This window comes from Mustela putorius, unplaced genomic scaffold, assembly GCF_011764305.1.
Source record: "Mustela putorius furo isolate JIRA1106 unplaced genomic scaffold, ASM1176430v1.1 tig00000421_pilon_pilon_pilon, whole genome shotgun sequence".
NCBI classification, from domain to species: domain Eukaryota; kingdom Metazoa; phylum Chordata; class Mammalia; order Carnivora; family Mustelidae; genus Mustela; species Mustela putorius.
The window spans coordinates 6,734,268-6,750,885 of record NW_025421375.1 but is presented as its reverse complement, the minus strand read 5'-3'; positions in this window follow the sequence as shown (position 1 = coordinate 6,750,885).

The window sequence follows — 16,618 nt, the reverse complement described above, 5'->3', positions numbered from 1 at the left end:
GAGTAAGTGAGAATGGTGCAGTCTTAGCTTTAGGGGATTGTCCTTGTCAGGCTGACTTTTCCAGAGATGAAATCCTTCAGAACGGCGTGTGGGTCAGCTGGTCGCACGTGGGTGTAGCAGACCCAGGGAGTAATCCCGTCGACCTTGAGAGCAGTGGGAGTAGTCAGGATCACGATGTAGGGTCCATTCCAGCAAGGCTCGAAGTTTTCCATTTGGCAGCAGCACATCCAAATCAAGTCCCCAGGGTTGGTTAAGGATGTGGTTCCAGCTCCGTCTGTCTCAGTGTGGGCAGTCAGGGTCTCTGCGTGGGCTAGACAGATTGGAATGCCTGCAGCGACTGGAGTATAGACTGATCAGTCATTGTTAAGAGGAGGGCCTGGTACCCCATCACTCCAGCGATTGTCATCCACCGGTCTGGAGGAGTCTGGAGGAGTCTGGAGAAGGCCTTCCATCGCGTGAGTGGTAGTCAAGGTGAGATTTTGACCCAAAGTCAACTTACTTGCAACCTTGACCAAGGCGGCAGTAGCAGCGATTATGCGGAGGCAAGGGGGAACCCAGCTGCTACTGGATCTAGTTTCTTGCTAAGATTGGCTACTGGCCTTTACCAAGGCCCCGGAGTCTGCTTTGTCCACCCCTGCCTCTTTATCCACATAGAAGTGGGAGGGCTTGGTAACATCTGGGATGGCCAATGCAGGGGACACACAGTAAGGCTGTTTGTTAATTCCTGAAATGCTGCTTGTATCTGGGGCGGGCTGACTGGCAAAAGCAAGATAGTCTAAATGAGCTATCGTGCAACTTCTCTCAAGTTTACCTCCAGTTGTCTAGCTTAGACAAACATACATTTAAAAACAATCAAATTTAGAATTTAACACCCATAAAGGTGTGTCATTAAAACATAATTTCTCTCTAGAATAACCCTCATTTCCAGAGATAGTCAAATCAGGACTATTTGAAAAACAAGTCCAGTTTTAACAAACTTGGCCTAATTATTTACATAAGCTCAGCAAGAACAGTGAATAATCATATAGATCTTTTAGAATCTGCTTTGCTGGAGCTCTAGGAATCTCTAGGTTGAACTTTTTAGTAGCCTCTCCAGGCAGGAAGCCAAGCCACGTAGTTGCCCAGACATGCCTGCAATACCTGTCGATTTGGGCAAATACTTCTTCCTGAGGTTCCCAAAGTACCCTGCCAGGAAGTGACATTCTTTACTCACCTGGTGAGGCTGCTGGGAACTCTGTAAGCAAGGTATCAGGCCAACAGTTCTGAAGGGCTTTACGGCTCCAGGATTTATAAAGTCAACCTTAGTTCCTTTAAACTGTCATATCTGAGTCTTTTCAAATATGACATTCCAGTCAAAGCCTTGGTAAAATAACCAATTTTTCCAATGGTGTCCTGTTACAAGGAGAACAGATTCTTACTGAACTTATGCAAATGACTGATTGCCAAGGAAGAAAGAATACTTGCGAGATCTTTTGGTTTCAGAGGGTTCAGATAGAAAAATTGAATGCCTTGATTTGTTTACAAATGGATACTTTTACAGCTCTAAGTTACAGAGAACTTAAGAAGAGTTTCCCTACTCTGGGAGAGCAAACATTACAGTCAGGTTTAAAATAAGACAAAACGTTAAGAGACACAACATTACAATGTGCTCCAGTTCATGTAGTCCCATGTTGCTAATTCTGGTTTAGTCCAATGCAGCCTTTACTTCTGGAAATTCTTACCCATTTCAGTTCTAGGAATTTTAATGTATCAAAGACCTGTATTTGTCCTTTAAGTCCTTTATATGAATCTCCTTGAATATAAAACTCATTTTACAAGAGAATTAAAACAATTATAAATGACAGAAACTCAATAGATAACCGTATCAAAACATTAAAACTTTAGAAGTGTATAGAGTGTACAGAACCTCTAGAGTAGTTACAGCATTTACCCAAATGTAACCCAAGGTGTAGCTTAGTGTATCAAGGAAAAGCCTTATCAGTCAAAGAGATCTCATTTACAATTTTGGGCGGGCCAAGAGAAAACCATTTACATTTTAACAGCAGATCAATTTAAGAAAACTTTGTCCTTTTAAACAGAGAATTTCAGTCTTATACCAATGTACCTTTAAAACCCATTCATTTCAATCTTAGTCCATCCTGAGCATCCTGAATTCCATTCCAAAGATTTCCCTCCGCAAACCATCTATGACTTTCTTCTGCATCCAGGTTTTGCCCCAAGCCATTTCCTTCTAACCGTCTCATTTACGACAAAATTACCTTCCCTTCCCTTCAACAAAATTATTCCCATTCCTTCCATCTTTCTTACAAATCTTCTACTTTCCTACATACAGAGTTGCTTCTTTTAATTCCATCAGTCTTACAGTTAGCACAGTTAGCAGAATTTTGTACTCTTAGAAACACCTTTAGTTATTAACCTCTAGTCAGTCATTCATCAACCGTGAATGGTTTTAACAGAATTCTTTAGATGCCGATTTATGAATCAGTTAAGCACAAACCATGCTCACTAACAAATTTAAGTATTATTTTCTTTGCTGTAAGAAGTCAAAAGCACAAACCTACATCCAGTACTCAATGACTTAGCATTTTATCCTCTTTGGAAAAGACCTAAATGTCCAACAAATTTAAATTCCATTTGTCATCCAAGCAAAACTTTGACCTTTCAGGTTACCAAAGACTTTGAAAGCTATCTCAGCAATTACCCATTAAACTTTTAGACAATTAACCATCAGTCATTTCTTTGCTAACAGATTTTAACAAATAACACGAGCTTATTTGACCTTCAGTAAACTTTGAAGTTTCACATTTAGTGCTAATACCTTAAAAGACATGCATATCTTAATTAAACCAACAAACTTTTATTAAATACTGCTTTACGCTCCACCTGGGCCCACTCCATCTTGAGTGTTTACCTGAGACACGAATCGGAAGATTGGGGGTGGGGGGTGGGGTTGGGTCCAGGGGGCGCTCTTCTTGTTTCCGGACAGTAAAGAACAGAACAAAGTGCCACCAGAACGCAGAGAAAGTGGTCCCAGTTCTAGGGCTCCTCAGCTCCAACAGAGGAGCAGACGCCATGCTTTCCCGCCTGCAAGGGGGAGGGGCTGAGCAGTCCCTGTCCGGCCAGAAGAGACAGGAATTTCCCTGAAACAAAGAAGTTTCAGCAGCTGCTTGGGCAGATCCCTTAAAATCTGTCTCGGGTTAGATCAACCCCAGTTGGCTCCAGTTATAGCTAGCCATTAACACAAGAAATGAGTAAGGGAGAAGCCCCACATCTATTAGGAGGAACAGAGAGAAATGAAAGGCAGAGTCCCCTCTCAGCTTGCCCCATTTCTTCAAACACAGCGACAACACAACAAGACAACAAAAAGACAAGACAAAGACAACCGTCGACCCAGGTGCCTGCATGGCTCAGTGGTTTTTAAAGCCTCTGCCTTCTACTCAGGTCATGATCCCAGGGTCCTGGGATCAAGGGTCCTGGGATCAAGCCCCGCATCGGGCTTTCTGCTCATCAGGGAGCCTGCTTCCTCTTTCTCTGCCTGCCTCTCTGCCTACTTGTGATCCCTGTCAAATAAAAAATGATAATAATAAAATAAAATCCTCAAAAAGAAAAAAAAAAAAAAAAGACAGCCGCAGACCCAGCGGCCCTCCCACGGCCATCCAACATTAAAGGATGGCCATTCAGACATGCAAAAGTCCGAAACTTTCCCTTTCCGTACTCAGGTTATGAGCTCTTTCCCTAACATCTGAGAAGTGGCCCATCACCAGAGACAGAGGGTTCTTCTGCGTCTGTCCCATCACATCCTCAGTCCGCAACAAGACAAATACACTTACAACAATTAACAAGCACACACTAACAAAGACAAAGGATCTGGCGTGGCCGTGAAGACAAAACTGGAAGGAAGTTAAGCCCCAACTGCAACAGCAGCCGAGCTCCAGGCAGGAGCAAAGGTACATCTAAAACTCCCTGGTCGACAGCCCGCCACGCATCCCCTTGAGCCAATGTCGACTCCCAATACAGATTGGAATTCCTACAGGTAAAAATGCAGACTGGAGCTCCCTGAAAGTATGTGCCCAAACAGAATTAAAAAAACAAAAAACAAAACACAACCAAGGAGGGCACTCACCATCCGGTGTAAGACCCTCCGGATTGGGGTCCTAAGAGTCTCCCAGATCTCAGTGGAACCTCCAAATGTTATGCGCCAAGTTTTCGCATCTAACCACCAAGGAACCAATACAGATGTAATCACATGAGAGTTTCTTTGACAAGCTTAATTACGCTTGGGCCCAAGTATACCCGGCACAGCGGAGTAGGGACTTGGACCCTGAGCTTGTTTAGCTAAGGCAGGGGTATTTATGGGTTCCTGTTACCAAAGCAGGGTGGGGCTTCTGGAACTAAAGCAAAGTAGGGCAAGTTCAGCCCTTGGGCACAGGGGTCTGAGATGGCTTTACTTATGCTAAGGCTAAACCTGAAGTGGGATGGCCTTAATTTTTCTCGGCCTCCACAGTTTGATCCCAGTAAAAGGGTTTAAATCAAACAGAGTATCATTGATTCTTTGAGTAAAACTCATCCCTGGGGCTGACTGTAATGATGAGTGAAAATACTTTGAATAGTATCTCGAAGTTGTTTAGTATCTAAAGTTAAGATTATCACCATAATGATTAGTAATATGCTGGTGAATTTTGCTCCAAGATATGATTCGTTATAGGCATGGGGAGTATAACACAGAAAGAAGAAACATTCCAGTCACATAAATTATGAAGCCTAAGCTTTGTATTTTGAAGATCATCTCCTATATATATCATGGCTGTTTCTACATCAGAGATACTTTCATCTAATTTTTGATCTACGATCATTTGTTGATTCCAAGCTTTGCTAGCATTCTTTTTACACATTGTGTGGTTTGTACAGTTTGATGCAAGGCTATTCCTGCAATGGTAGCTGTAGCAGTAATGGCTGTAATTCCTAGAATAGCTGTTATAAGCAACCCATGAAATCTTTCGTTCTATGGACCCAGTCCTTCTAAACTGTTGAAAGTGTAGCTGTATCTGGAGAGCTTTCCCAAACACGGTGGTGTTTCACCGGTAACCAAATGCCTATCTTTCAAGCTATGAAGATAATAGAATTGTCTGTATAAACATCCTCATCTACACAGGTGAACATTTTACATTTGAGACAGCTTATTTCTCTACTCTTCTGATCAATAACAAAAACATAGGGATCTCTAAAACAAGCTCTTACCCATTCTTCATCCATTAGGAAAAAAGAAATGCATAGTTATTAGACTAACGAATGTATGCTGTCCCAAACTCTTGTATCATTTAAAGCAGTGGTAACCTTCCATAAATTCTTTTGTCTTTTATGATTAACAAAAGATGGCATAGAAAATCCTGAGGTTAAGGTTTGTGGTTAGAGGAGATCATCAAAATTTGCCATTTTAAATATCGATGAGAGGAGCAGGGTCTCCCAGTGCAATTGGTGACTGTCATCCCCTTAGGGGACCAGTCCCACACAGTTCCATAGGAATCATTACTGGGATGAGAAGCTCGACAATCCTCCCATAAAGGGCGATTCCCTCATCAGACCGTATTTGTGTTTGCATTTGGGAATAGGGGGTGCTGCTATGTTATAGCTAGGACCCTGATATTCACTGGCTAGGAATCCTTTAGTAGAGAGTAAGTGTAACTGAACTTTAGTCAGATTATTTATCAGTAGTAGCAAAGTCCACCAACCATCTCTGATCATCAGGGATTAAGACAACTGGAATGACTGCCAATACATATTGGTCTATTTTGATATCCTAAGGTAAGATTAGTATTTGTGCCCTCCTCTAAGGGCAAATAGTGGCAATCTAGGATCCAAAAATTCCAGGTACCCATTTTGAAGCATTTAAATAAATTGGTATTCTATCTTCTCCCCACTCTACTGGACAGAGCAGAGGAGGATTGGTTATATAAGCCCAGTAAGTAAAGTTATGTATTTGTGCGTAACATCCAGGGAAGACTTATGGCTACCGTGATGAGGGTCATCGTATTACATCCGATGTAGAAACAGTAGTAGTTTTGATATGCTGCAGAACACTTACTGTGTATCCAGAATTAGGTAGCAGATTAAATGCCAAAGAAACATCTTGAAACAATGCCAATAACCTCCATTAATTCTATTTTTGTGCTGAGAGACCAGTAGTAGATCCGACCTTCGAAGTAGGACCATAATAACAAGCTTTACCTTTGACAGAGCCATCAGAAAAGTAGGGGTATTTGTTATTGGATTTTTAGAAGTAATTTTAGGAAGAAAAAAAGCAGTATGTTTTTTTAAAAAAAAGGAAACAAGTCAAGAGAAATAATGAGGTGTTTCCAGTAAAGCCACTAAGGGCAATTTGCCAATTTAAGTTATTTTGGAATGCCGTTTCAATTTGTGTCTTATTTAAAGGCAGAACAATAACCTGTGGATCATGCCCCTGTATTTGGCGAGTTCTTTTCCTTCATAATTGAGTAATACTGCCAATATGGTCTATATAGGTAGTTGAGTGTTTTACCAGTATTTGGGAGAAAAATCCATTCTATAATTAGTTTTTCCTGGATAATTAACCCAGTGGGTGTATGTGGGGTATGAAAAATGAGAAGATCTAACGGTACCGCAGGTGGGACTCTATCCATTTGCATTGAATGAATCCAGCTTTCAACCAACTGTAATTATTTTAAGACCTCTTTTGATAGGGTCCTGTTTAAATTAGGATCTCCCTTTAAAGAGGCAAATAGATGCTGTAAAGCTTAAGTGGGAATTCCAATTTTAGTTCTCATCCAATTGAGGTCTCCCAGTAGTTTTTGCAAATCATTCAAGATTGTTTAATTTTACCTCTACGGATTTGAGCTTTTGGGGGTTTAACTGAGGTTCTGTCCATCATGAACCCCAAATGTGAGAGAGGTGTGGTGACTTGTATTTTTTTTGGAGCTATAATTTGTTTGTATTTTTCAAATTGCCTTGAAGCATTCTGAATGCCTCCTGCAATTCCTCTGAATTGTCAGAGGCTCCACATAACAGATCATCCGTATAATGGATAAAATAAGCTTGTGGAAATGATTTCCAACTGGCTGTATAACTTTTGCCACACACTCCTGACAGATTGTGGGCCTATTCAGTGTTCCTTGTGGAACAACTTTCCATCGATACCGTTTGGCTACTTCTTTTGAATTTACACTAGGCATAGTGAAAGCAAAATGGGGACTGTGTTCCTCAGCAAGTGGTATAAGATAAAAGCAATCCTGGAAGTTATTAATTATTGGCCATTCACGTGGGACTAGATTAGGCGAAGGCAACCCAGGTTGGAGAGACCCCATGGGTTAGATAGCAGATAACCACGCACAAGTCTGTTGAAAGTCTCCATTTTCCTGATTTTTTCTTAGTAACAAAAGCTGGTGAATTCCAAGGGCTGTGAGATTCTTTAATATGTCACTTTTCTATCTGTTCCTCTACTAAGGCTTGCAAAGTAAGTAATTTCTTTTTCCACCCAAATGGGTTTGTCATTCTTCCAATTTAATTTAACAGGTTCAGGAGCAGTGACCCTCAGTGAAAAATCTGGGAATCCTCCTTAGAAGAAGGTATAACCAGAGAGGCTTCCCACTGACTTAGTCAATCTTGCCCCCAAAGATTAATGGGTAAGTCTACAATATATGGTTGTAAATAACCCTTTTGACCCTCAGGTCCTTCACAGAAAATTTGGGAGCTCTGACGCACATTGCCAGCCGTCCTAATCCGGTAATTGTAGCAGAAGAGGAATTATATGGCCATTTTTTAGACCAATGTAATGTGAGCTTACGACAGAGACATCAGCTCCAGTATCAATTAGACCTGAAAATTCCTTTCCTTGTATTTTAAGATGACAAATTGGTCTATCTTGATAAATTTTCTCAGTTAAATACACTCCAGTTTTTCCAGTACTTCCAAACCCATTGGATTTTGTTTTTAGACTGACCCTGGAGATAGGGTAAAAGTAACAACTGGGCAATGCAGTCTCCTTTTTGAGAGTGATATGGAGCCACAGTAGTTATCATCAACTGAAATTTCACCAGCATAATCTGCAATCAATAATGCCAGTGTAAGCTAGTACTCCCTTTGAAGTATGACTAGCTCTCCTTTCAAGTAACTCAGTGGTCCCCTTTGGTAAGGGGCCATAAATATTAGTTGGAGTTTTAATGGGAAGCTTGGTAGGCATCAGAAAATAATCTTTGGGAATGGGGATATCTAATCCAGCACTACCAGTTGTGTCATGTAATAAATTTAAAATGGTACATCTGTCTGAAAGCTGGGTGTTATGGGAGAATTGGCCCCCTTGTTTTTCAGGGCTGAAGGCTTGTCCCAAAATAAATTTACCTGAAGGGGGACTCCATCCTTGCTAAATTTGGAGCGACATTGACTTGCCCAATGATTTCCCTTTTTACATTTGGGACAGAGACCAGGTGTTTTATTTTTTACACTTTGCAGAAAGACTTTTCCTTTTTGTCTACATGGAGCTTTAGTATGTCCTGTTTGTCCACAGTTGAAACATCGTCCTTTAAATTTTCCTGTGGTCAGAGCAGCCATTGCTTGAGCTAACAGATCAGCTTTATAGGTCTCTGTTCCCACTCCTTGGCACAGCTTAATGTAATCTGTCAATGTTCCTTTGCCTTTAAAGGGTGCTATCAATTCCTTACAATCAGAATTAGCATTCTCATAAGCCAATAGTTGCAGAATGGTATCCGCAGCCTCAAGAATATTTATCTGTCTTTTGACAGCCCCTTGTAATCTCGCAATAAAATCAGTATAGGGTTCTTTTGGACCTTGTACCACTTTTTGAAAAGAGGAGCACTTCTCTCCCTGAGATTCTATTCTCTCCCAGGCTCTCAAACAGCAACGCCGGAGCTGCTCAATAGCTTGATCGTTTCATCAGTACCTGGTCTTTCACCTGGGCCCATGGCCCAACACCCATGAGCTGTTCCATGGAAATAGGAACATTAGGAGCTCTGTTATGGGCAGCTGCTGTTTCTGCATGATCTTGCCACCATGTTTTAAATTGTAAGAACTCACTTGAAGATAGAACTGTTTTTGCTAACAATGACCAATCAGTTGGAATAAGTCGATTGCCTTCTGCGATGCCTTGAATGATTCCCATTGTAAATGGGGAATTAACTCCATAGTTTCGGACTGCTTGTTTTAGTTCCTTCAATAATTTGAAGGGAAATGGCTCCTGCTTGGCCTCATAGACACCATTAGGGTTGTTAGGGTCATGTCCTGGAAGGACATGTTCTGTAATAACTGGGATATTAAAACGTAAGGCATCTTGGTCTCCCGCTCGCTGTGCTTCAAGGAGGCCTTTCTCAATAGCTGATAGCATATATTTTTCATCTTTTTCATTAAATGGTGCCTTCTTATAGGATGAAGCCAATGGCAGCAGTGCCATTTGCACCTTTTGTTCCGTTATTGGAGGAGAAGAAGAATATTCCTCTTTTATGTACTCCTTTCTGATGACTTTAGTAATTTCTTTCTCCTCCTGAATGGCATGTTCAGGTTCCTCTTTTTTAGTTTCTCTTGAACATTCATTATCGCTCTCTGAATCAGGGGTTTGTAAAGTCTCTAGAACGGAGTGAATGAGGGTCCAAGTAGGCCATATAGTCATTGGAATTGGTTTTCCTTTAGTATACAAAAGTTTTAACTCATGACCTACTTTTTCCCATGTCTGTAAATCTAAAGTCTGTAATATAGGGAACCAGGAGCAATGTTCTTTAATTACCATTAAAAGCTCCGTAAGTTGGCCCTCACTGACTTTTGCTCCTCCTGCCTTTAGGATCTGTCTCAGTAAGCAAACGTAAGGGTGATAATCGTTTGTGCTCTCTAGATTACCCATACCCTGCGGTAAGTACCCACAACTCACCAGCGGGAAAAAGGTTCAGCCGTGCAAGAACTCACGTTGGGGCTTCTTCTCCTGTTTTGTTTCTGGCCCCTCTTCGGGCACCACTTCCAGCGGGGAATGGGAGAAGAAATTAGGCACAAACAAGTCAGCTGCAAGAGAAAGAGTATGGGGGACAACAGTAGAAAAGACCGCTGCCCCAAATAACTCCTCAGTCTCACTTTTATTAGATAGAAACAATAACCAATAGAAAAGTCGATGAAGGTCAGACATTAGTCAGGTGTCTTGTGGACAAAAAGAAGGAGGGTAAAGTTTATATTTAAACAGGCACATTCAAAGGATTCATCTAACCAACAACAGGCACTTTGGGGAGGAGAGAGGGGAGATAACTAAAAAAGGGAAGCAGGTAGCTTTCCTACTCTGCCCTGAGTAGGCTGGGCATTCCCAGCTGCTCAGCTTCAAGGTCGTCTTTCGTCCTTTCCCCCTTTAAAGACCTGTTGCCAGTAGTGTTTTTCTTAAGGCCATATCTAAATGTGCTATGTAACTAGTAAAATCTTCCAGGGGTTATATTTTAAGAAATACATTGTTCTGAAAGGCAGTCGCAATTATTCACCTCTTGTAGGATTGTTACCAGAAAAAGAGAAACCCAAGTTACATTCAAATATTTATTGCTACCTCAACAATAGATCTAAAACAGTGGGGGAGGGGGGCTAGAGTAAAAATAGAATCATGGAAAAAATGCAATGTTAATTTATTTATTTATTTATTTATTTATTTTTTAAAGATTTTATTTATTTATTTGTCAGAGAGAGCACGAGCGAAAGCGAGCACAGGCAGACAGAGTGGAAGGCAGAGTCAGAGGGAGAAGCAGGCTCCCCGTGGAGCAAGGAGCCCGATGTGGGACTCGATCCCAGGACGCTGGGATCATGACCTGAGCCGAAGGCAGCTGTTTAACCAACTGAGCCACCCAGGCGTCCCAATGCAATGTTAATTTAGCACAGAACACTTAAAACCAATTTATTTTATATACCACCAGAGCAACTAAACATTTATTGAATAAACAGTTAATTGAATATCTGCCCTTTCAGTTTTCCTCCTGATTTATAGTTAATAAATATATTTGGATACTGTGTATCCTATGTGTCAGGCAATATTGTAGGCATGTCATGTGTCACCTCATTTAAGCCTTCCTCTGGCTTCCCACTTGGATTCCCCTCCTCCAAACTGCCTTCTTCCTTCTGGTAGCTCACATTTTGCCTCTGACCCCTATTCCTTTCCTCTGTTACTTACTCTGTTCCCGTTAGTTTCCTCTGTTTAAACACTCAGTCCTTGGACACCTATTTTTATTTTTTCTGGGACCCTCCCTCACACCATCTTTTTCTTCTTTGCCTGTTTTCTGTGTATATTGATCAATGTGAACAAAATTCATAGGAAAGTTACAAATAAAACACTTAAATATTAAATATCTTAAGTATTAAATGTCTTAAAATTAAAATAAATATTAAATATCTTAAAATTCTTTTTTAAAGATCTATTCATCTTAGAGAGCGCGCGCGCATGCGCACAAGTGGGGGAAAGCGCAGAGGGAGAGAAAGAAGGAGAGGGCATGTCTAGTAGGCTCCCTGCCAAGTATGGAAGCCAGTGTGGGGCTCCAGCTTAGAACCCTGAGATCATCACGACCTGAGCCAAAATCGAGAGTCAGATGCTCAACCAACTGAGCCCTACCCATGCACCCCTTAAAATGCTTTTCAGTCTAGTTACCACCAGCAATGTATGAATTTTTGGTCGAAACATTTTAGCTACTCTGCTGGGTACCGCAGCAGATGTTTGGGTACCCCATCCACTTTTACATTCATGATGGCTAGTGAGGTTGAGCTCCTTTTCTTGTCCTACTGGCCACTCTCTTACCTTCTTTGGTGAAGTGACTATGCAAATCTTCTGCCCATTTGCAAAATGAGTTTTTTGTCTTTTTATTATTGAACTGTAGGAATTCCTTATAGATCTTGGATACCAAACTTTTAACTGATATATTAACTTTGCTAATATGTGCCCCCCATGTGTGGTTTGCCTTTTCATTTCCTTGAGGGTGTCATTTGATGACCAGAAGTTCTCAGGTTTTGTTGGTTTGTTTGTTTTTAAGATTTTAAAAATTTATTTTAGAGAGAGAGAATGGAGGAGGAGCAGAGGGAGAGGGGCGAGCAGACTCCACACTGATTGTAAAGCCCAACACGGGGGTCGATCCCACAACCTCAAGACCATGAACTGAACCGAAATCAAGAGTTGGACACTTAACCGACTGAGCCAACCAGGCACCCTTGTAACGAGTTTTTCATTTTATTGTGTTGTGATCTGAGGATCTGGTTATATAATATTGATATCTTAAAAATTTTTGGACACCTTTTTGGCTGACTACATTGTCAGTTTTATTAAATGGTCACTGTGTGCTTTAAAAGTATTTTTCCCCCCTCTAATTGTTGACTTCAGAGCTCCCTCTCTATCCTTTGAGGAGGTGTTTGTGTTGTACAAATTTCACACTCTTAAAGTATTTTTTTGGCTGGAGTTCTCATTTTTTGAAATATCTGTTGTAATCTCCTAGCTTGTCATGCATGTGGGACAGCAAGGAGGCCAGCATGTGACTCAGACACAGTAAGGGGGAGTTGAGGTCAAAGAAGCAGTAGGGCCAGGTCATGTCTTCAAGGCTCTGAATTTTACAGTGAGAGTGAGTGGAACCATCATTAGGGATTATGAGCAGAGGATTACACCCATGCTGTGCTGAGAACAGAACAGGATGCGGGGGGTGGGGTGCCCTAAGAGACTATTGTGGAAGATCAGACAAGAGAAGATGATGGTTTGGCTTAGGGTGTGTAGAAAGAAAAGAGGAGGAAGGTCTGAATTCTGGAAATATTTTGATAATGACGTCAAAAAGCAACAGATGTAGCTAATAGTTTAAATGTGAGCTGTGAGAGAAAGAGGATTCAAGGATGATTCTAAGATTTTTGGTCAGAATTACTGCAAGGATGAAATTACTGATTACAAAGCAGGGTAGGGGTGAGGGGATAGAGAGATATGTTATATATATGTAAATATGTAATATATTAAAATATATAAAAATATAAACATATCTGTATATACTGATATATTTATATATATGCACAACTGTGCAAGAGAAAAATGATATATATATATATATATATACACACATATATGAGATTATCCAGATATATATACATTACAGATATATATGTATCTGTAAGCTCCATACAGGAAGAGCCAGTATCTTCTTTCTTTGCAACCTCTCTCTAGCCTTCATTATCAGAATCCCAACAAATATAATAATATTATGTGTCTATTAATTTATGCGCCAGGCAAAGCACCAGTAATGTAAATGTAAATTTAATCTTTTAATGTAGATTTATATTTGACCATTTCATCTTTACTCAAACCTAGGTTATAAGGTCCTGTTGTTATCCTCGCTTAGACCTACGGACACCGAGCCCTGTAAAAGTTAAGTAACTTGTTCAAGTTTGCGTAACTAGTAAAAAGGAAAGATTTTTTTTTTCTTTTTGTAAGTTTTCTCCAGACATATGTCCTTTTAACCATTCTTTAATTTTAGAACAGGTGACAAAATCACATAATTTAAAAGTGAAATGCCAAGTTTCTCTTTCCAACTTTTTTTTCCTCAGCTATCCACTTTCCCTCCCGCTGGCAATCAGTCTTAACTGGTTTCTTTTTTTTTTTTTTTTTTTTTTTTTTAAAAGATTTTTTATTTATTTATTTGACAGAGAGAGATCACAGGTAGGTAGAGAGACTGGCAGAGAGAGAGAGAGAGAGAGAGAGAGTGAAGCAGGCTCCCTGCTGAGCAGAGAGCCCGATGTGGGACTCGATCCCAGGACCCTGAGATCATGACCTGAGCCGAAGGCAGCGGTTTAACCCACTGAGCCACCCAGGCACCCTGGTTTCTTAAATACTCTTTCAGAGATATTCTATTGCCTAAACAAGCAGATATAAGATAGAAAATAGTTCCCTCTTTACACACTGCTTTGTACTTTGTTTTTCCATTTGGGTAACTTTCCATGTGGTTACACCATAGTTTATTTAACTGGTCCCCTATTGGTAGATATGTAGTTAGGTAGATGTTAGTATATGTCTAGTTACTTGTTATTATCAACAGTTCTGCAATGAATTACCTTGTGAATATACCTTGGGTAAAGGTGACGGCTGGCACTAAAACCTACATCTGTCTGGCCTTAAAGCTACTTACTTCCACACCACACCGCCTCCCCTTATGTTGTTGACTGATTCAAGAGGGTCATTCTTCGGAACTCCTCTCAGTTTTGTGAGAGTGTGTGTCTTCACCCCTGTGACTGTTGTCTCCCAGTGCCCGGTGTTAAGTGTTGCAGGATGGCAGGGTTCTTGTCTCATAGAGTCCAAGAATGAATCTGGAGAACACAAAAGGGTGAAATGAAGTCAAAGTTTATGAAGTAAAGGTGACCGCAGAAAGGGGGAAAGAAAGCCTTTTTAAAGTGAGAGGAGTCCGGAAAGGATTGCCACTGAGGGTTTTCGGTGGCAGTCTTTTATTGAGAACTGACCGGGAAGCTTGTGGCCTTGACATTCTTGTGTCTCCATTTGTTCCGCTCTGCCTCAGTGTCTCCTCCTGCCAGGAATAGTTCCAGAACCCAGTCAGGGGAGTCAAGGGCCTCCTCTCTCTCTCTCCTGCTAGACCTTCACCCCCTTCCCTATCCTTCACCCCTTCCCTATTCATGGAACAGGACCTGTGGGCAGAAACAGCTATACTGGGATTGTGAGGAGTGACTGATTGTGTACTTTTCAGTTAGTGGGGGTCAGGGGTACCACAACTCTCCGAGGAATCTGGAAGCAAGACTTTCTGGGCCCTGAGGGGCCAGCTGCTGCCAAGATAAGGTTCCTTTTAATGTAAAGGTATGAAGGCAGCCTCGAGCTCCTTGAGGAAGGTCACATTCTTCAAGTTTCAGGTGTCTGTCACTGGCTGTAAGCAATCTCTTAAGGAAATTTTTTTTTAAGATTTTTTTGAGGCAGGCGGAGAGAGGGGAAGGGAAGCAGGCTCTGTGCTGAGCAGAGAGTCTGATGCGGGGCGGCTCGATACCAGGACCCTGAGATCATGACCTGAGCTGAAGGCAGAGGTTTTAACCCCCTGAGCCACCCAGGCACCCCAATCTCTAAGGAGATTTTAATTTAAGTTACATTTCTATTGCTTTTGTTTCCCCCATCATAGTCACTTCTGAACAACTCTTACATTCGTGAACAGTCTCCTCAGGGGATCTGGACCCTCATTCACACGCCTATGACCCTGATGACAAAGTCTAGAAAAGGGAAATTGTACACTCACAGCACTTGAGAAAGATTTTCTTCGCTTATTGGTTTAAGGCAAATGTACTTTGAGAAGTGACCCAGAGGCTGAAATTGTCGAGGGTAAATGGAAAACCTTTTCTTTTTTTTTTTCCTCTTATTGTTTTATTTATTTATTTAAATTAAATAATGTATTCTTTGCTTCAGGGGTACAGGTCTGTGAATCATCAGACTCACACAATTCACAGCGCTCACCATAGCACAGACTCTCCCCAATGTCCATCACCCCGCCACCCCATCCCTCCCCACCCCAACCCAGGGAAAACCTTTTCTAAAGTGAGATGATGATCTTGACCCCTGCAAAGACAGATTGCACACCAGTATGTTGAGCAATGTATCACATCATCCTGGCATTTAACATTCATCATTTTTCTCTTGCACAACTTCTCACTGTACATGAGACTAACTTTGTTCCAGATTTGAGTCATTTCCTGTTAAGTTTTACAACCACCTTGTGGTCCTCAAAGGTTTACTGGTCTCATAAATGAGTAACTCAGCAACTCTAACTGGCTCTGAACTTTGGTCCAGTTTGTGTTACCTAGATACTTAGTTATTAATAGGACTGTATATGGGCCCAAGAATTCTTTTTAGTACTATATATTGATACTTGAGACAACTAAATACTTCATCAATGTAATTAGCACATACATATAAAGTTAAAAAATAAAAAAACAAACCAAAAAATAAAGGTAAAACCACACTTCTATCTCAGCCATAGAAAACAGAACTTGCTTATCTTTTTTCCTAAGGTTCATTTATTCATTTTGTTTTATTTATTTATTTATTTATTTTTGAAGATTTTCTTTATTTGAGAGAGTGACAGTGAGAGAGAACAGGAGAGGGCAAAAGTCAGAGGGAGAAGCAGACTCCCCATGAAGCTGGGAGCCCCAGGTGGGACTCGATTCAGGAACTCTAGGATCATGACCTGAGCTGAAGGCAGTTGCTTTACCAACTGAGCCATCCAGGCACCCTATTTTTTTTTAAGATTTTATTTATTCATTTGCCAGAGAGAGAGAGAGAGTGAGAGAGCATAAGCAGGAAGAGCAGCAGGCAGAGTGAGAGGGAGAAGCAGGCTCTCCAGCTGAGTAGGGAGAGGACGATGGAGTTGATCCTAGTTGGGATCATGACCTGAGTCGCTGGCAGATGCTTAACTGACTGAGCCACCCAGGTGTCTCTATTTGTTCATTTTATTTTATTTTATTTTTAAATTTTTATTTATTTATTTGACAGAGATCACAAGTAGTCACAAGTAGGCAGAGAGGCAGGCAGAGAGAGAGGAGAAATCAGGCTCCCCACTGAGCAGAGAGCCCGACGTGGGACAGGACCTAGAGATCATGACCCAAGCCGAAG